General features: G+C 32.2%; 1 protein-coding gene across 3 annotated transcripts in view; it reads right to left on the bottom strand.

Annotated features, from left to right (window-relative positions):
- Positions 1 to 23,408, bottom strand: part of LOC110991321 (uncharacterized protein C18B11.02c) — a 256,098-nt gene that overhangs the window by 208,852 nt on the left and 23,838 nt on the right. The window lies entirely within an intron of this gene.

Below are 23,408 nucleotides of genomic sequence, written 5' to 3'. Positions count from 1 at the left end.
TTAGACGGAAATACAGAAATTTGTTTGACTTTTCTAAACTCTCAAAAGCAGACCAATTTCTTTATAGGTTTGATATTTTATCAAGGTAAGCTAGCTTCTAAGACTGTTAATCAACCACATTTATTGATTTGTAGACATGGTTTGGCCATGTAAGCCCGGCATTGTACACAAATATTACGACGGGTCTTAGAAACTACTGAAAGCCGTTGAAAAATACAAATCCATTACAAAAAAGATTGTGGAAACGAAAGAATTTCCTCAAACTTTAAAGGCGACACGAAATTTAAATTTAGATACAATGTTCACCCATGCGGCCGACCAACTTCAAAACTTTTCCGTTTCTAATACATATGAATCTTCAATTTAATATAAGTATCGAAGTTTAAACTCTTCGGAAACAACAGGTGCGTTTTATTTTACATTTAAAAATCAGACTACATGTGTAGACGATATAAATAGGTATGCGATTTTAAAGCAGCTTAAAGATTTTTCAATCTAAAACTAACCATCACGATGGTATGAGTAAACATGCTTAATTTACAATTATTTGATGAAACATATTGGAAAAGAATTTATTATAATAATTAAAGGTGAAATAAATTAGATTTTTCGCATTTTCTGACAAGATTTAGGGCCTGTTTCACAATGTATGAATAAAGTGCCAAATAGCTATGCAACACATAAATTATTCGAAAGATAAAAGTTCCGAATAAGATACTTGGCATTTCATGAAAAATAGCGTTATCTGACAGTCGTGAAACGCAAAAATACTGTTTATCCTACAAATAAGTAACAAATAGCTTATTTGGAACTTATCCGGACATACTATAATAATATACCTATTATGTACATAACCATCGGAAAGTAGAGATTTTAACGAACAAAAAGCACATCAATTGCCCTATTTTCTCACTTTTTTAAAAAAGCTGATATTTTACCGGGTAAATTTTCGATTGAAAATTAGGCTTTTTCTATAATTATTCAAAATAAACCGTTTTTACCCTTAAAAACTCATTCTCATCCCCTTCCCGATCTCAGGTCGCCCGTTAATTTATTCTCTTTCATTTGGATATTATTCTCCTCCTTTTCCAATGATTTTCATCTTACTATAATTTTTTTGGTTTCAAAAACTATCGACCACGGTCTAAGTACAGAATTGTTATTTACCTAAACACGAAAGTCATAAGTGACAATTAATTATTTCTTATTCATTACAGTTTAAATCGATTACTTAATTATAGCGTCCAAAAGCAATTTCCTTTTTCTATATAGATTTACTAAAGATTTTCTTGTAGAATTTTAATTGATATTTTACTTAAAATCTTCCAAAATACCACTGACCTACAGACGCGATAAAGGTGAACAGTAATAGCGAGACATAATTTCATTTTTATAATCCGTCCATAACTCGCCATTAAAACTAATTGACTGTACTTAAGCATAACTTTTATCGCGCATATCGAATAGTAAAAGGACATGAAAATTCGTGACTGTGTTTTATTTTGCCATATTTTATTACTTAGGCATTACATAAGATTATGCTTGTACTAAAAAATATGTAACATTTGTTGGACTGACATAAAACAATATCTATATCAATATCTAATATCTATCTGACGCGCTCGAGTATGTCCATGCAACAGTTTTTTTTACATATTTAAACATCTATAGCCGCTTTCCCCACCGATGAAAAGGTATATATAACATTTTTTTCTTCTTATCATCTAAGCTTTGCAACCCAATAGGTCTCCACGACGCTCGAGTAAATCCCCATTTAGCATCGTGGGCTCCCCTACCATGAGTTAAATTTTTATATTGTTTGATAAGGGTCATGGCGATGATGACTTGATGTAACTAAGAACTCTATAATCAATTTAGCACAGTATTTTCTATTTAACACAAAAAATCATTTAAATTTTAGATCCTAGATGCATCAGATGGTTGTAAGTAACTTGATGCAACTAAGAAGTCTATAATCAATTTAGCACAGTATTTTCAATTTAACACATAAAAAGTTTGTTGTTATGTTACATCGTCTGAGTGAGAAGTGAGAAATATAGGCTTTCGATATTAAAACATGGAAGTAACTTTTATGAACAGCAATATTTTCCATAGTCTGAATTTTCTATTTTGGCTGAACATTACCAAAAATAATAACTCGTTTTCCGGGCGCTAATTCTGAAATATTGGACCTGTATAATTAGTGCTTATTAATTTGGTACATTGGTGAAATATTTTCCTTTATTAATCTTTGTACCAGAAATACTGGCGTACACAGCTTGTTAATGTGAAAATGACAGGAATATGCAATATTGAACGCATTCCGAGCGAAATGTAATTTAACGTTGGACTGTTACGATCTAAAATTAAACGATTTTACTGTTACCAATACATGTGAGTTGAACCAGGAATCTAATGAGTAATTATTATGATTACTCATTAGATTATTTTGAATAATTAATCAAATAATAATTGTTATGATTTTAATTTTGACTTTAAATAATATATATTCTTTCTATGGACGTCCAAGGAACGAAAGCCCTGTATAGGTAATCCCAGTACCATGGATTTAATTTCAACAAAATTTTTCTTTACACACTAATAATCCCTTTCTTATCTATTAGAATACATACAGAGTTTTACTTAGTAAAGTTTCGATAAAACTTGCGAGCTTAATAAAAGTTTCTGAGGCTTAAAGTGATAAGCTCTCCCGATACTCTTCGACTTTGTGTTTAATTCATAAGATCCCTATAGACTTTTTGTAGCAAGGAAGAACGTTTTCACTTAACTACACTACACTCAATATGTTAAAAAAACTACATGTATATATCAAACAGTACAGATGAGATTGTAAATCTTCCAGGAATAATGGAGGTTTTGACTAGTAAAAAGAACTTTTAACATCACTTTATTAATCGTGAAAATAATTTAAAATTTTACAGTATTGACGTAAGTATATATTTCCAATACTTTAAAGGCCTTACTAACTAGTATACTACTATATGATTAAATATTTACATAATTAAGATTTACAATACACATCTGTGATAAATTTTTAGTTTTAAAGAATGTTTAAAGGTTCACCAAGCACTTAGTCCAAATCGAATTAAAAGCTACCAAATTACTCGCCCACGCAAATAAAGAGGACGAATGTAAGCATTAATCGTCTCACAGAGTCATTCGGCTGAGTGGTCACTTTAATACTATATGTTGGCTAATGGAAAACGAAACGATATAACCAATTACTTCTGAGCATACAAATGTATTGGTCAGTGTTATCTTAATTTTAACATGCAATGCGATATTAACTTTGTATTACTTGTTATATACAACTATAGTAAAATACTGTAGATTTCAGAGGTATTTTTATACTAAAAATAGATAATATCCAAATCGTAATGTTATGGTAATCATTTCAATTCGAAGTAATTTTACTAATTCCATTCGTCGTTTTTTCATTTCAACCGCCTTAAATAAGACAATTTGTAACGTAGTGCTGCTTTGTACGTTTCCTTCAGAATGGTAATGAAACAATAAATAAATAATTACACCAAACCAAAGTTTACATTTTACCACAATTTGATGAACGTAAAAGCTCATGATTTTGACATTCTCGATGTTAAAAGCCTATACAGAAAGGTCACGTCTACATAAATGCCTTTTAGGTCTAATAATATTGATTTCGAAATAATATCGTAGCGAGGCGCAACTTGTAACTTAATTAGAGTCTGCCTCGATATTTCGCTTAAGTCATTTTGGTATTCTAATACTACATTTGCAATTTTATTAAGTCCCAGATGTTAAAGGTTCTTTAAATGATTGGTTTTTGAATTGATTAAAATAATGTTATTTGGCTGGCGATACTTACAATACGTCGATCAGAAGTCTTCTGATAACCTCGAATCGTTTGTGGATATAATAAAGTACATAATAATAATATACAAAATATTTTGAATAAATAAAAATAAATACGTGGCGCTACAACCTTCTTAGGGGGTCTCAGATTTCTGTATCTGTTTCATGTTCATTAGTAAATTATAATAAGCAAGTAGATTAGCCTTCTTTTTGTCCTTGACACACGCCGTCGACTTTTTGGGTCTCAGGTAAGCGGTTTCATCACTATTTTTTGCTTCACCGTTTGAGCGATTGTAAAATTCGCATAGAAAGAAAGTCCAGTAGTGCACAGCCGGGGTTCAAGCCCACGATTTCAGGGATGACAGTCGCTAGCTAAAGCTCAACAATTTTTTTTAATATCGTACATAACATTACTAAAAATAAATCAATGTCACATCTACAACGTTATTTTTATTAGCATATTCAACATTCTAAAAACAATTTTCTAAGAACAGATATTTTGATTTACATTTTACGAGAATATAACATCAAAATTTAAATAAAATACTACATTTTATCTACAAGTAAAACACATATCAATGTATAGCGGCATTCACCCCAACTAGATAAAACTACAAACGAGATTTTCGGTTAAAGACGAATAAAATTGCGTCGCTTTACAAGTAAATAAATGACTAATGTAATGGTGTGAGTCATAAAAAGCTCGCATTTCACGAAAGCTCGTAACTTCGTAACCATCGGCCGAGGAAATTGAACTTCTCACGTTTCCGTGCCTCGAGACTATCAAATACTAGTGGAGTAGTAGGAAGCTCTGCTGTATACGGATTAGTATAGACATAATTGGATAAAACTTTGATGATACATTTTTATATTTATTAAAATATATAACGTTATTTTTACGCAAGCAATGTGAATTTCATAGGATGAAAATTGACATTTAATTTTAATTTACTTAATGAATATAATGTCCTATATAAAACGCGGCTTATAAATTAACCATACTATAATAACAGATTACGAAAATTTTGATCTTAATATTTGGTATAAAACATCGTTACATTTGTTTTGCATGCTGCCTAATATAATAATCATGTGGGACCGCTGAACAAATCATATGCATGTACAGAAAATATCTATTTTGAACCTAATCATATGTTTCTAGGAAACACATCCGCCATTCCCCTGATTAATTCCCAGCTCAAACATTGACTACAGCTGCATATGAAAGGCAACGGTTTTAGGCTTATACTGATCTGGCCGGCTGCCATACGTAGTTTGGCAACAAGGGCCTGATGGACAATAATTTAGCGGTGACAAGGCTGAGACAGTGAAACAATAAAACCAACCGTAACATATAGGATTTAATTACTGTTATACTCTGAGAGAAACTAAGGATTGATGGATTATAAATGTAGGTGTGTACTCTGCTGCTGCTTTGACATCCAAAATATTAATATGTCAAAAATATCTTAAGGTCAACTTGAAACAAATGGTGCAAGAAAGATTTATGCATATCAATGAAAGACGACGATCACGGACATAAGTATCGATGATAAAGATATTGCATCAACAGATGTTTGAAATGACGGGTGCGATAGGTTACATTTACAAATGAACACTAATCGCAAATCAAAACAGAGGAGAGAATTTCAATTAACACAGTAGACTGGTTAACATGTACCTATAATTTATATATCTACTCCTTGGGTTACCGACTTGGAATGTTTAGCGACATATGCCTAATCACGTCATATTAAAAATTATTTATTATATAAATATAAATTTAAATTGTAAAATTAAAGAATATTTTATGAAACTTAACGAGTGATAGTAATGTTAACATAAGAAATCTATATCATTTCATAAATGACTCAATTTTATTTATTTATCTGCCTAAATGCCTCATTTATAACATGTTCACGAAATGCTGGAAGGTGACGAAGTTTTCCTCTAATTAAACCGTACACGTAACCCAATATTCTTGAAGATATGAGAGCGTGCGGGTAATGAACATGTACGAATACAAAATTTTACTGTATTTTTAGTGTACCTTTATAATATATTCAATTGTGTACAAACTAAGGATGCCGTATATTTTGTGTCTAGCACCATGCGTAGAATTGCTATCATTGTTTGAAGTAACCATACCACTTCTTATTTTTTTTATAGAACAATGGGCAAACGGGCAGGAGGCTCACCTGATGTTAAGTGATACCGACGCCCATGGACACTGTCAATGCCAGAGATCCGCGAGTGCGTTGCCGGCCTTTTAAGAATTGGTACGCTCTTTTCTTGAAGGACCCTTAGTCGAATTGGTTCGGAAATACTTCTTCTTATAGTGCAATCTCGTTGCGAAGGTTGGCGATGTCAAGTTTTTCAACCAGGACAGGTCTCCTTCTACCTGCCACTTTGCCTTGTATGATTAATTGAAGAAGCTCGTATTTTTGAAGTTACGTAAAACGTGTCCAAAATACCATACCACACTTCCTCTAAACTCAGCTTGCCTTATGTGATTAGAAAAGCTTATAAATATGTAACAATCAAAGCTTAACATTTCAAATTAACTACCGACTGAACTAAAGCTACCGAGATCAATCAGAAAAGTTGGCAGACTATTTCAACATTTTCTATTAGCTTTTAGGCTAGTGTCCGATTACAAGCCGTTGAAAGACAAATGTGTCACGCTTGTCAGTCAATCTTGGCTTCCTTGAATCTAGATGTGCTGGAATCTCTGCTATTTTAGTATGTGGCATATCCTTCTTTGATCTGCTTTGTGTATTTACAGCGGTTGCAAGATACCATATGTATTGAAGCAATTTTAGTAATTTTGTATATAACAGTGATATTGTTAGGTTATCATTGTATTATAGTTTTGTACGCAACGATACAATCGTTTATAGGAGAATCATGATAATTTGATGATGATCAAAACACAATATTCGATAATGCTGTTTCATGTTATTTCCTGACTTTTGTCTATGCACTTTCTAAGTCGTCTTCCTCTTTTTCGTGTTTTCCCTGGACGCGAGTTTAGTACTTTTTTGCTCCACTTTTATATGCCCCGCCCATTTCTACTTTAACAATAAACTAATATTTGATTATTGTAACATCTGCTACCTTCGTTCTCATTCTTAAAGCTGTATTCCCATAGAAAATTGAGACACATGACACACACAACTTTTTATAGAAAAGAGGGCAAACGGGCCACCACCTGGTGTTAAGTGATACCGCCGCCCATGGACACTCTCGATGCCAGAGGGTATATTCAAGTATTGAAAACCTTTTTTTTTGGAAAGGATAATCAATTGATTCACGTTTTACGTGTCATTGTATTTAAAACATATAAAGTATATATATTTAAGAATCTAAACCATCCTGTCTAGACGTATGCGAAACTAATATGTGGCATTGATAACCGATGAAGCAGATTTTCCAATCATTGCACAGGAACATTCTAAGATCGCAAACACCTACTGAAAATTTCATCTAGAGTTAACATTTAAAATATATTCCATCATGAGCATACAATTATATATAAATGAACCCCTAATTTTATGGCTTGATAATATAAATCCATAAATATTTTATTACTGCGCGAAATTAAATTTTTGTTTAATTTTAAAAACAACTTCCGACATGACGCAAACACGTCATGACTATTGTTTTTTTTTTTATTAAAATACTTAATATAAAAAACATATATAAATCCATAAATATTTTATTACTGCGTGAAATTAAATTTTTTGTTAATTTTAAAAACAAGTTCCGACATGACGCAAACAAATCACTATTGTTAAAAATATAGTCTCCTTTTTATTATTATTCTTATCTAGTATCTAAAATCTTACTAATACTTTCGTATTACTTTCCCATCCCTTCGAAACTAATAACATTACATAATAAATGAATTTATTACCCGTTATATTGTTTCTGTAATATCGTATTCAGCCTAACTAAATAATAGTCGATCGTATATCAAAGCTCCACTAACAACGCTATCTCCCGTCAGTGTCGTGTACAGATTACAGTTACATTAGTAGAATCGGTTTCTGAATATATTCGTGGTATATCGTGTTAATTTTCTAACAGAGTAACAACGAAGTTCCACTCTATACACAAATGAGTATTTTCTATGACTTCGTTTTAATTTGCTTTTTGCCGCGCACTTCAACAATATAATTTGGCGAAATGCAAAGTGATATCTTTTTCAAGGGCACGGTTAATCACTCGGTACAATTATACCATTAGTGGGCTAACGTTGGCTCAAGTCTCAGAGGTTAAGGATTTGGGAGTTTATTTTGATACGAATCTTGGTTTTGCGCGACATGTAGAGGTATGCAAAAAGGCCTACAGAAATCTGGGGTTCGCTTGTGGCTTTGAGAACATCGGTGCGATCAAAATCTTATACAACGCGCTAGTGAGAAGTCTTGGAGTGCAATGGTGTGGGCCCCATATGAGGCTAAATACAGTCTCATGTTAGAGCGAGTACAAAATAAATTCACTCGCTACCTCTACAAGAGACTGTATGGAGTGTATCCCTTGTATCCGCTTATGTACCCGACCCTGTTTGTTCTGGGTATGGTGGGATACGACCAGCTAGGCCTCAGAAGAGAGCTAGCTGTGTCAGTTTATTTATTTAAGATTCTTACGGGTAGGGTGCATAATCCGGATATAATGGAGAGGCTGGGTCTACGGGTATCAAATAGAAACCTGAGACTTACGTCTAAACTTTTGGATGTACCGCGCGCACATTTCAACTTGATTAGCAAAGCGCCACTCACGCGGGCAATACGGATAGTGAACAGAGTTGCTATTGAGGTGGATCTATTTGTTTGTACACTGGCTGAGTTCACAAGAGTTGCTAGCTATATTGTTAGTTATGGATAGATAGATTTAGGAATATAAGTTTAATTTTTTAATGGTTTTATCTAGAATAGTTGGTGTGGGATTTTGGAATTCTATCGTATTAGTAATTACTGTTAAGATAGAAAAATGTAGTGATAAATAAATAAATAAATAAATACAAATAATTAAAAATCACTTCAAGTGCAGTGGTCTATTGCAAATAAAAAGAAAAGACAGTTTAAAGTCAAAGTGTAAGCCTTCTCTAGTAGGTCATGCCAGGTTGGCGTTCTACGCCAAATTATGCCTATGACAGCTGCTATCAACCTCTCAATACGTGATCAAATTATCTATCAACGTATATCTATCAAGCTGGTATGACAAAACCTAAGCAATTTTCGAATTTATTATTTAACACAAATTTTCATACAATACCTATACTTTACTGTGAACAGTTCTGCTAGCCAGGCCTTTATTAGTGTGTTAATTGGGTGTGAAATGTTTCTATTTTGAAATCATTTGTTAATAACCCCTAACACAAAGAGGGGTTTTATAATTTGACGAGTCGTGGTAACGTAGCTCCTACACGAATGAGTCAATTTTGATTATTATCGTGATTATATATATATATATATATATATATAGTGTTCGAGATACTTGAATTCATGAAGACTTGGCCGTTACAAAACCCTTTTTGTACAATGTTTGATATAACGCGTGTATGCTAGTATCATAAAGCTACTTCGAAGACCAACGACATGAGTTACAGAAAACCAAATCGTATGTCCGTTTTCTTTAAAGTATTATACTAAAATTTAATAATAATTTTATTCGTCGTAAATAACGGTGCATCTTCATAAAATAAAACGGACGCTTCAAAAGTCGTCTACTCCGTTTCGTAAAGAATGTTAATATAATTAAAAATTCTTCTCAGTTAACAGCGAAATGTTTTTTAACCAAAAACTTTGTGCGACTCGCGGTTGTTTAACCATTTTTATGTTTAAAATATTGGAAAAATATGACAAAAGAAAAGTTTAAAGGTATTTTTAAATTAATACGGAATATCATTAAGTAATATTTTATACATGTTACGAATTCAAATTCCGTAGTAAAATTTTCATGAAATAACTTGAATCAATTATTGGCATTTCTATTGAAGTGGAGCAAACAAATCAAATCAGAAACTTACCGAGAAAACCGTCTGAGTTTTACAGGAAAATTAAAAGGAACGATCTTTTATAACATATTTTTTTTTCATTTAGTAATAAAAAGCAATATTACATGAGGTGAAAGTCCTGCTTATTAAAATATCAGACAAAGTTGCAATAAACGACGTGATTCTTGTGAACTGGAAGTAATCATTGCTATATTAATAGGCATTACATAATATGTAAACATTTTAAACTTTCATTTAGATATTATATATTTTTACGAGTATATGTCTTTTAAGTCTTGAATCTTGACGGATGAGCAGAACTTACAATTAACAAAATTATTAAAAAGTGACAGTCAAATAAACAATCAGAAAAATAGGATTTTATAAATTAAAAAAATATAGGAGCGTTTATTAAAATCTCCGATTTAATAAACATACAATTATATTTGCACATTGTGTTGAGTATTGACATGAATCGCATCAGTAAATAAAAGCCTAATTTCAGAATACCCACTGTGTACATTTTAATTATTATATGGCGGGAGTTGCTAGCGATAAAATTAAAAATTTCAACGAGTTTGTTGTTGTACGTTTAAAGAGCATATTGCAACATCATTTGACACTGTTTACTTTTGAATTAAAAAACCTGTAACTGTTTCGTTCTTTGTTTTGTCCAATGTGGCTTTCTACGCCTGAGACACGACGTCAACTTTTTCTGGTTAAGAATGCCGGTTTCTCACGGTTTTTTTTAACGTAGAAGTAAATTGGTGCACGTTAAGCCATTAGGCCAAATGGTACGCACTCCGTCTTAAATAAAGTAATATACCTATAAAAAAATTAATATATTTAATTAAGTAATGTGATGGGTTTGGTAGATATACAAGAGCAAAATCATGTGCAGGCGAGGTCATCGCTTTTCAGCGATTTTTTTAATGAATAGATAAAATAAAACATAAAATTATTTATACTAGCAAGATCTTCCCTCTTACACCACACAACAAAACGGAGCGATTTCAACGTAGTGGTGTGGGCTTACTGAAATGACGTCCATTATAATGTTGCATGCCGGCTTTTAATGAATTTCACGCTAATTTAACCTTTTCACTCGACATCTGTTTTTGGTTTGACAAAAAACTTAATTAAATTTGTATTTTAATTAGTCAACGCGTTAGAGCGTTGTTTTATACTGACAGAATTCAGTATTACTTGTTAGAGATTTCATGCATTTTAAATTTTTCAAGCGTTTAAAATGTTAATGCGTATTGCCTTAACTCGAACGTATTTGATGATTATATGCAATACACGTTCATATCAGTCGCTTGATAAGATAAATATAACCCACAAATCAATATTCCACGACAATGTATAATAGGTGTATAAGGAACAAATAATAATTAGTTTTAAAATAATATTGTTTAGTGTTATAATAAGTTATATCACAACATTATTGCTTGAATAAATCACGTAAGCCGCACAACTCTCTGAATTATTTTTAGTAAAAAAAATAAGGTATTTTTTAATACCCGACAATAAACATTTATGGATATTTTTATAATTTTTACCTATTTTTATAAAACATTCAAAAACTATATAAAAAATATTATATCTTACATTTAATACAGCCAACATGGGTATATGTAAAATTCATACCTGAAACAGAAAAAATATAATATTTTAAAATATTTAAGTACATATATCAAGCAACGAGATTTTACATGATTTCTACATACGGAAACATATGTAATTAGTTGCTTTAAAACAAATCTTTATAATTTTGTTGAAAATCAAGCGGCCAACCCGTTTGCTCTCGAGTAAGTTCTTTTAGTAGAAATGCAATAGTATTCTATGATACCCAGCAAGTAGGTTAACTGCTGAAATCACTTTAGATTTAACAATAAAATAAACGACATATGGTGTTTACATAATTACAGAGCGCCTTGTCAGCCATCGAGGTTATTTCGAAACAAATTATAAATATTTGAACTATTTCCGTGACGGAAAACATTTTCTATTCGAAAACAAAGGCGCGAACTTTGATAAATGACTTGAAGACTGTAAAATTTTATCCATTAACATTTCGTTCAGTTTGTATCCTTAGAATTTATTTGTATAGAACACGGAATATCCTCATAACTTAATCGTTATTACTATCAAAACTTATGTAAATGTGAGTCCATATTTCACTTACACATTTCAATGTTTCTAATTGCCTTGAAATAAGTTGCTCGGCTACCGAATTCGGGAGATAGTTAAGAATTTCTTTGTTACATACAATATATAAGTACATAGGATGAGTAATATAGAAACCAAGAGTGCCGACAACAAAAAGCGTGCTTATGTCATGAAAAATATAAGTATTGAATACTTTTTGTTAGTTCGTTCCCTTTTATTAAATCTTTCTGTAGTAAATTGTATGATGTATTCCACCTTTAGGTATATTTTCAGTGTATTTGTTTGTAATTATATATAATTTATATTAGCTGTAGGATTACGAAATAAATAAATACTTAGATAGTTTGGATATATGAAAGAAATTGTACGTTCTAGCTGTTGTTTGAACGCACCTCATACTTTAGCATCGCTCGGTTTGTAACAAGTATCCAAAATGTACTTTACAATTTTCTAATTTTAAAATACGTTTGTAAATTATACTTTTTCTGTGCCTTCTATCTAGCACCTGGAAGCTGGCCAAGCACTTTTATAATATGAAATGGTGACATTAACGATCGCATTTATGTTCAACATATTATCAGTATATAAATAGGTGCTGCTTATAGTTTGAACTGGCTTGAACTTCCGGCAGACTTTTAATAACATTTCCTGAGAGTTGAGAAGAAAAACTTTAAAATCCAACGATGTCAAAAATATCGCCATTAATTTTTGTTGTCTCTACATCGCGGCGTTATTTTTTATGAATAATGAGGGTACACTCTACTATGAGTGACAAATTATTCAATAACCTCTGCGCTATATATTATAATTCCCCTATATTATATATGAAACCATAGTTAAGCATAAAAGCTTCACGACACATACAATTTACTCACATATAAAAATAGTATATATATAATAATACACTTATACAATACTGTATAGACCTTAATTATAATTGTTATCACAATTAATTAGAATGAATTTAATGCTTGCGAATATGACGAATTGTAATGAGGAAAATTAAATTTTAACTCAACTAATTTTCTAGGATTGTTCTTGAAGATGTATGTAGGTAGCCTTTCGACCGGGCTATCACTAATCATTATTATAAAACTGCTGTGGTTACATTTATACAAACCACAATTTTCTAATCTAACATATATGAGTTCATTATATTATTCTGTTAGTAATATAAATAAATTAAATTAAAAAAATATATATTTTACGAGACGTAAGCGTTTCATACTTCCTATTATCATTGAAATACCTAGTAGTTAAAACCAGTCTGTTAATTTAGTCTGTCAATTTCAAATGAGAAATCACAAATCAAAGCTGTTCTTAATGTTTCCTATTAACTAATTGGCACAAGTTACTTCATTTACTTTACGAAATATTCTTATGTAAATTTGAAAGTTTGCCTTTGATGTTTATATAAGTCATGAATAAGGACTAAGGAGGATTTATAACTGCAAAGATATATTTTGTCAAATAATTTAATTCAATCATACTCCATAGAGGCCAACACTGCTCTCAATTCTCAAGTTCCATAAGAAACTCAACAAAATTAAGTGCAGACGTTCTCAAATTATACATAATCACGCCCAGATTTTCATAGATTAATAAAAACAGATGCTCTTAGTATCTCCCCATCGAGTCAAATATAGCAATCACAGCTTACCTCAAACGTCAACACGGCCACTTCAATAATCCAAAATGACAAAATCCAGCAGTAAATTCATATCGAGACAAAATGAAAAGAACAATACGCAGACATAATAAAGAAAACGGCTCAACTTAATACAATATGAGTGAGAGATTAACTGATTATCCCGAACCACGCTCGGTTGCTTATCAGATATTCCGCGTCGAAATCTCTGAACAATTACGAGATCCGATTCTAATCCGGCGTTCCTTAACAAGATCTATTTAAAGCAACGTAAGCTATCGTATTGTTAGGTAACGTAGGGATTTCATATATGTATCTCAACACCATATTGCTAACGACGTAATCCATTTGCTTTCCAGTCACTTTAAATGAGATTGAATATTTTTTAATATGGCTATCGGATGAAAATAGGTTTTTAACACGAAAATGTTAACAATTTTATTGGAACAAACAGGTAGAAAGCTCACCTGATGTTAAGTGATACTGTCGCCCATAGACACTTACATTGCCAGAAGGTTCGCAAATGCGTTGACAGCCTTTTAGGATTTGGTACTTTTTTCGTGAAGGACCCTAAGTCAAACTGGTTCTCAAATAAGTCAGTCGCAGCAGCAGTCAGCTGGTTCCAAGTAGAAGTGATGCGCGGCAAATAATGCCTTGCGAGCGCTCAGTTGGTAAAGCAAATAAAATATTTGTATATACATACTTTGAACTATATATATTTCTTGACTGGCAGAGTTTCACACGGCCTACCTATTCGCTTTAAAAATTTCATCGACATCGAAGAAAAATGTGTATGACACAGTGTTTTACGAAGTTTTAAATGTTTAAAATCCTGTAAGACTCTGTACTGTTATTACAAATTAGAACTAATTTTATTATTACTCTGATTTACAGTTATTGTAAACTGATAAGTACATACTTTTGATAATTTTCCAACGTTTCACAGGGTTCGGAATATAATATACGTAGATCCCGAAGGCTTTTTGAACCTTAATGCCCCTATGACAGTACGTCTAAGGTCCTATTTTTCAAGTCGCGAGACGCTACACATAACGAAGGGCTACGAGTTGAAAAGCAAATATAAAACAGGCTGCAGCTGCTACGGACGGGTGCAGTCGAGTACAGACGTGCACAAAAGCAACGTCAACTTAATGAACTTTCGTCTGCAATTATATATAAAGTATACACTAGAAACAAGATATACAGATTTTATTAGATTACAAAACACTTCAGCACGTGTAAAAGAATCTCTTATCATTTGAATTCAATGTAGATTATTACCGATATATTAAATGATATGTTAAATTCAATTTTGGTAAGAGTATCAGGATTGCAATAATAATATATACACTGCCTTCTGTCGTTACAATTATTTGACACGACAGTTTATAAGTTCGACGATCAATCAGTGTGGCCGTGCTTAGTGAATTTATATTTCGAATGCGATGTTTAAAATACGCATTCCAGGCATTCATCCCTTCTGTGCCTAATTGTACCGGATGTGACATCACATGGACCGAATTAACGGTATGAACAAGTTTTACGGGACGAATTCACAACAGATGCTACAAGTTGCTCGGACAAGGCGTGCACTACGCCATGTTACGACTACTTCATATACTTCCAAGACTACCTCATGCTTCAAGAAATATTTTACGACACATCAACTTGTTAAGGGCAATTTCGTTGTCTTCTACCTGAATGACCATCCGGTTATTGAGTCATACATTTGAGAACAGTTAATATATAACTAAAACGTTGTTATAGGTTAAATTAATCTGTTAAATGTAAATATTATATAGCGACCTCTTCGTGCGAAACAAATAATCCATTCTAATGTTACTATGAATGTGGCAGCTTCTTAAACTTTATAAAATCGAAAACTGTAAAATTGTATGTTATATCCCGGGGCACTTATCTCATACGAAAGGCAAAAAAAACTTTCAGTCTGTAATTTTTCGTCTGTGGATTTGTTTAATATTAATATACTTATTCCGATTAGAACTGCATCTTTCCTGTTATAATTTTATCAACAACAATGGAAATATCAAATGTCAAGGATCCTGAACTACAATAAATGGATATTTGTAACATATAATTTAACGTTACATGTCGCAGCATATTAGTTTGTGCACAACTGTGGGTATCCCGAGGGAAGCCGATACGAGATCATCTGATAACATTATTACTGCAACTCAATACGATATGGAAATAAGATTTAATATCATCAAATAGAATTGCTTCATTACGGTATCAAATACAATCTGTAACTATATATACGTATAAACAAACAAATCACAATTCAGTCTAACTAAATTTGATCTGGTTGAATTATGTTAATTACAATACCTCATAATATTTTTTTTATGTAACAGGAGGCAGACGGGCGGAAGGCTAACCTGATGTTAAGTGATAGCACCGCCCGTGGACACTGCCAAAAGGCTCGCAAGCGCGCAGCCAGCATTTTAAGAATTGGTAAACTCTTTACTTAAATGACCATGGGCAGCTGGTTCCACATAGTGGTGCGCCGCAGAAATTACCTTAAAAATATCAATTAATTGATGTCGCAGTCTTTGAATTTTGTACACATACCTAATTTACGGTGATCATTACGCGGCAAGACATATATGCAGTGTATTATTTATTCGTTCTATTGCAAGAAACAGTCAGAAATAACGTCCGAATAACAATTTATTCTATGGATAAAACATAAGGAATGATTTTTAAATCATGACAATCAAAATAATTTCTTATAATACAGAGAAGCAGTGCCCTTATTAAATATTCAGCCGCTATTTGTCAGACGGTTGAAGCTCGTTCCGTTGACTTTTAACCAATTTGTAACTTTAATTGATTTAAGTTAAATGTGTTTGTCTGTGCCACTTACGCTCAACCAACTGAACATGGTAGCAAACAATATTGCTATTGTTGTATGCTATTGTACACCATATAAGCTAACACTTTTGAAAACCCAATCCCACATATCTAGAATCAAAGAACCTTTATTTTATCGAAGAATCATTAAATCTGTATGGCACATTAATAACAGAGTCGTATAGTGTAAACATGAGATATTTATAGTACATATAAAATCAGAAAGAATGTGTCTATACAAGGTCATAAGATTTCGAATCGAAATCAAAACAAGAAAATGTATAATTCTAATATCAAAGTATTACTATTACTGGGAAATAAAAGACAACAAAACATTCAATCTATCAACTTCTAGGCTTTAGTTGAGGGCAAGTGTTTCCAACTGCAATTCTACTTTCAGGTATTTTCATAACAGCTTATATCGGATTTAAAATGTCAAGAAATATAAGAAAAATGTTCCATCCTGCTTAATTCTACCCACGGAGAGCTTTCATACCTCTAAAGCTTTGTATCAGAAATGCACTGCAAACAAACGCTGCATAATATCTCGGAAAATGCTATTTTTCTTTGCTTGAAATAGATTCCAATTATTCTGCAATAGAAATACTATAACTTTGTACCAGAATTTCCTTTTACTCCTTTTTATATACTTACTTAAAACTTAATAAACAATCCTTAATGGTACAATTAGTTACGGGAGTTGCTGGAGTTTAAATTGAGTTAAATTAAAACTTTTCTTGTTTGTTTTTGGGCTTTGAATTTTGTAGTTTCATTTGTATAGCGGTCCCGTTCTATTTTTGTACAATTAATTAACTGTCCTTAGTCTATACTAATATTCAGTCTAACAATGTAAATATAATAATATAAATATATTTTTAGTATATATAAGTAAATAAATATAATTTTAGTAGTCATTAAACGCTACATTTTTTTTACTTATAATTTGTAAGTCACTTTTTTATTTATTCTTATATAGGAAGGAAGTCGTAGAAGAAGTCGTATTATCGTTTCTAATGAGGGAATTCTTTGGTAGCCGTGCCATTTTCGCATTCAGATAACTACATAATTAGAGTACGAGTATATATAGAGGAGTTAAACAACGAGGATGATGATAATTAATAAATATGTATTATTAGCTGATCCAGCGAACTTGGTTTCGCCTAACAAATACTAACAAATCTTGATAATATCGTGTGTTGTGTATAATAATATTAATATTTTTTCTTTGCAAATACAGAAATGTTTTTTGTTTGCTATTGCGAAAGTTGAAATATGTCCTTCTTCTTGTCTTTAAAAATTCTCAAGTGAAAAAAAAAACCATTATAACTCACTCAAAATATTTATATTACCTCAAACCGTAATATATAACGTAGTGAGGCTTAAATGTTCAATTGAGTGCGAGGGGTACCGCAAAGTTTCGCTTGCAGTGAAAAATGGTCGGCTGTAGCTCGATGAATTTACATATTATGGGCCCCGTGGGAGGTCAAGCCATAGAATATACGAGGTTTATAACGGTCTGAAAGGTTTAAAAGCGAAAACTTTAAATTTAACAGCACGATAACAATTAATTTAAAATGTAACTTCTACACTTTAAGAGTTAATATACGCAAGTTTATAATGTTAAGCGTACGTAAATGTTCGACTTATTTTTAAATGTTATAATTATAATATATATAATTACATATATACAGATTGATTATATATATAATCAATCTGTATCATTATTGACTTACATTTAACATTTAAAATTATACCAAAAAATATTCGTCTCCTCAGCATTATAATTTTGTTAAGATATGCACCGTCTACGCCGTAGGTAATAGCATTGTAGACTGCTACGACAGTGAGCACGTAGCGAAGAAAAATGTAAACAATGTACTTTGCGGAATTCGTAGTGTATGTGAGCGACGCAATAGGAACGAATGTTACGAAACCTTTAAGATCTAGACATAGTAGGTAATAAGAAAAATGTCAGTATATTTACATAATAAAACTAAGAACATATACGGTAATTCTTACAAAATATTGATATGGAAAATTACTCACTTCACTACGAAACTTCACTGTATATAGGGTTCAATTTCAACAAATAAATTACTTTATTATCGATGTACCAAGGTCACGTTTTAACAACCAACGTTATAGTTAGCCTTCAGTTAATGCTTATTAAACCAGTTGTTTTTGTCTACTTTCGTCAAAAATTTATAAAAATCAGTTTGAATGACTGGCAAGGCGATAAGGAAAGGGAAGATATTTCGTAATATATTAAAAGTAAATCACCGTGTACTGTTATACAAAAGGCTGGATCCGGCAACAAACTTCTTACATCCGGGTTAAAAACGCGAGAAAGCACTCTCAACTCTCTCATTTTCCACTGAAAGTATGTGACACGTGTCTTTTCGGATACACTTAATGAATTTACATGGTTGGTTTAAGTCACAGGATAATATACGTTCCAACACAAATTTCATTCACAAATTTTTAATTCTCAAGTGTAGATGTTATCCAGGAGCGTGTTAACTTAGCCGTACAACATTGTGTAAAACATTTTCAACTAGCAATTTTAAGTAACATCCACTATAAGTAGGTACATCGTAATATTCCATCCATCATTCATTCTGCTTCTCAGCATAATGGTGAGCCAAGGCCATTTACAGCCACAGCACACACGCAATACACGCTTGAGACGAACCGAATGGGAAAAGGAAAAAAATAATATACCTCTCATTATATCTTGTATTAATTTTTTTCTCTTTGATTACTGCTATGTTGTGTGTTAATGTGTGTGGGTTTAGTTTGTAATAAATAATATGTCTATGTCTAATATAAGGTTAAATTGGACCTTAGACAAGACGTTCAACTCTTAAAACGCCGATAGATTATAACGGTATTATTCTGTTTAATATTTAATTTAATTTTAATTATAAGAATAATAATTCTTGCTATAAATATATATTTATAAGAAATATTAACAATCAAAGATGTAGCATTCACAATTGTATTAACCTACATAGTAGTAATAAAAATAATTAAAAATTGATAAAAAGAAAATTTAAACATGTTTAAAAAGGTTGGTCCTTGTGGCAGTATACGTTGGCAGCATTTCTTTATTTGAACGAGAAAATCACCAAGCTACTAGGCGAAAAATTTAAAATAAGTTTAAAGATTTGTCTTTTTCTTTATTCGTGCAATGAAAATATGTTTTATAAAATCGCTGAAATCTTATATCTTGTTCTTGTATACCTACACCATAAATAAACAGGTTTTTATGTCAACTCACCGTTTGTCGAAAGCGAGATCAAATTGCGATAGAACATAAAAAAAGCTTAGATAGAAAAGTATAATTTAACGTTTACGTTATCAAAGAGAAGCATTTATGGGCGTAATGAATTCCTATTATGGTAAGTCTAAAATACATTTTCTTGTACCATGATAAAAAAGAATGAATATCTTAAATATATTAACAACCAAAACAAACTAAGGCGCTAAAATCTCTAGAGCTTTAGATTTGTAATTTATATAATACAAAAGTTAAGTTCCCGTTAATATCGCACAGATAAATTAAACATTAATGTATGATTTGACTATGAAGATTTCTATTATATAGTATAGTTATAATTTATAAGCAATAAGTTAGGACAAGTATTTAGAAGAACATTAGGCACCTCACTTATTTTCATTACGTCCTATCCACCCGCGCCCGAAGCCATTAAGTTTCGACAGGGTTTTATTTATTTACCTTTTTGCTAAATTCCTACACTTTCAGCTCATAATGTAGCACAGTTTTTGTAATGTAATATTGACTCAGGTCAACGAACGATCCTTGTCCTTCAAACAAATGTTTTTAAAAGAATTCAGGGCCAGCGGTGAATCCCAATAAAACGAAATATATTTAAATTACTACAATAACCAGCACTTAACTAAATATCACTATTTAATGGGCCCGATCGAACCTATATTATACACTCATTACTATTCGAGAATTAGACCGGTCTGATGTGAGGTATTCGATCAAAGCAGTTGGTATCTGTTGTCCGCTCCTTTTTACAATGGTGTTGCATCAGAGGGGTACCGGGCAAAGTGGGTGCAATGGATATGTAACACAAGCGTATAAGAAAAACCTGTACACTGAATTTTTATTTATTTCAAAAAGGATACCAATTAGAAAATACATTGATATTAGTATTTGTAAAAACTACCTATTCCAATACATACAAATCATTTCAAGAACATGGCATCGAACTGAATTGGCCTTATGACTTCATCTTGCGACCCTCATTCCTGAGAAAGAAGGTTCCCACCCCGGCTATGCACAATTGGATTGGATTATCGTATCCAGCATATCTTCGACTCAAAAACGTCGACGGTGTGCACCAGGCACAGAAGACAGATCACCTACTTATTTATTAGAAAAAGCAAATGATACTGGTTTTGTTTTTCAAGTGATAGTAGCTGGCAAAACTATAAATTTTATTTGTATTAAAACTACTACTAGCTAATTACTACTGCACTAGTATGTAAGTTGTTAGTAGTGCAAGGCTGGTATACATTACCTCACTCACAGTAAAGAAAGTGAACACAGTATGTCACACTCTTCGATACGGTCGTAAAAACATTTTACTACGAGTTTCATGCGCAATAAATTATCATTTCCGCGACGATATAAATTACTGAAGACAGTCGTAAAACGCTGTAAGTGTTTCCCAAATTCACTTCGAGAATAATAAATGATTTCACTTCAAGCATCAGAACACATGTGAATTTTTAATAAGGCGTGAAAACAAAGACGCTTAGTTACAAAGTTGAACCATTGGTACAGTGATCTAGAACGCATTTTCATATTAACAAACCTAAGGATAATAGTGTTGTTAAATACATCACAACATTTAAAAAACATATTTTTAGTAGGAAAATAATATTATTCTGCGGCAAGCATTAAGAATACATATAACAAGTCCAGTGTAAAGCCTTATTAACGTCATTCGTTATAACGCTCAACTCTCTATAATGTAAAAAAAAATCACACTTTATAACATCTGTGCCATTTTTCATCGATTACATTGCCTGTAGGAAATTTTTCTCTTAGTTACTTAACGCACCACTGTCACCTATATATATACATTATTGTAATTGGTTAAATTTGGTGTTCTTTCTCTGCTCTCCTTATAACAAAAACTCTCAATAGCGAAGGAATCTGCTCTGTCCCCTGAAATTTGTTATAAAGTTATTACTGCTTGAAACTACATAAAAGTGTGCTTTTTGTAAACATAAACAAACCACTGGCGCTACGTCTTGGCTTTACATTTCTGTATCTGTTTCGTGATTTTTTTTATGAATAGCCTTCTGTGCCTGACGCACGCCGTCGACTTTTAGGGTCTAAGGCATGCCGGTTGTCTGACTGTTTCCTTCAACGCATGAGTGAGTTTCAAATACGCACATACACAGAAAACTCTATTGGTTTACAACCGAAGTTTGAACCAACGGCCTCAGTGATCCGCACGCTTAAGCTTCAAGCAAAAATGCTTTAAACTCATCCAAATTTCTAAGCTGTAATAATCTGAGATGCTTCTCAGATTAGGGGGCTTAAGTCGAAAACTAAATTCGTATGAAAATCTGTCGACACCAACTGTCATCTTCATACCAATTTAGTTTTCGACTTAAGCCCCCTAATCTGAGAAGCATCTCAGATTATTACAGCTTAGAAATTTGGATGAGTTTAAAGCATTTTTGCTTGAAGCTTAAGCGTGCGGATCACTGAGGCCGTTGGTTCAAACTTCGGTTGTAAACCAATAGAGTTTTCTGTGTATGTGCGTATTTGAAACTCACTCATGCGTTGAAGGAAACAGTCAGACAACCGGCATGCCTTAGACCCTAAAAGTCGACGGCGTGCGTCAGGCACAGAAGGCTATTCATAAAAAAAATCACGAAACAGATACAGAAATGTAAAGCCAAGACGTAGCGCCAGTGGTTTGTTTATGTTTACAAAAAGCACACTTTTATGTAGTTTCAAGCAGTAATAACTTTATAACAAATTTCAGGGGACAGAGCAGATTCCTTCGCTATTGAGAGTTTTTGTTATAAGGAGAGCAGAGAAAGAACACCAAATTTAACCAATTACAATAATGTATATATATAGGTGACAGTGGTGCGTTAAGTAACTAAGAGAAAAATTTCCTACAGGCAATGTAATCGATGAAAAATGGCACAGATGTTATAAAGTGTGATTTTTTTTTACATTATAGAGAGTTGAGCGTTATAACGAATGACGTTAATAAGGCTTTACACTGGACTTGTTATATGTATTCTTAATGCTTGCCGCAGAATAATATTATTTTCCTACTAAAAATATGTTTTTTAAATGTTGTGATGTATTTAACAACACTATTATCCTTAGGTTTGTTAATATGAAAATGCGTTCTAGATCACTGTACCAATGGTTCAACTTTGTAACTAAGCGTCTTTGTTTTCACGCCTTATTAAAAATTCACATGTGTTCTGATGCTTGAAGTGAAATCATTTATTATTCTCGAAGTGAATTTGGGAAACACTTACAGCGTTTTACGACTGTCTTCAGTAATTTATATCGTCGCGGAAATGATAATTGTAATGTAAAAAAAAATCACACTTTATAACATCTGTGCCATTTTTCATCGATTACATTGCCTGTAGGAAATTTTTCTCTTAGTTACTTAACGCACCACTGTCACCTATATATATACATTATTGTAATTGGTTAAATTTGGTGTTCTTTCTCTGCTCTCCTTATAACAAAAACTCTCAATAGCGAAGGAATCTGCTCTGTCCCCTGAAATTTGTTATAAAGTTATTACTGCTTGAAACTACATAAAAGTGTGCTTTTTG

This window comes from Pieris rapae, chromosome 10 (assembly GCF_905147795.1).
Source record: "Pieris rapae chromosome 10, ilPieRapa1.1, whole genome shotgun sequence".
Taxonomy (NCBI): Eukaryota; Metazoa; Arthropoda; class Insecta; order Lepidoptera; family Pieridae; genus Pieris; species Pieris rapae.
This window is presented reverse-complemented; position numbering and strand designations above follow the sequence as displayed.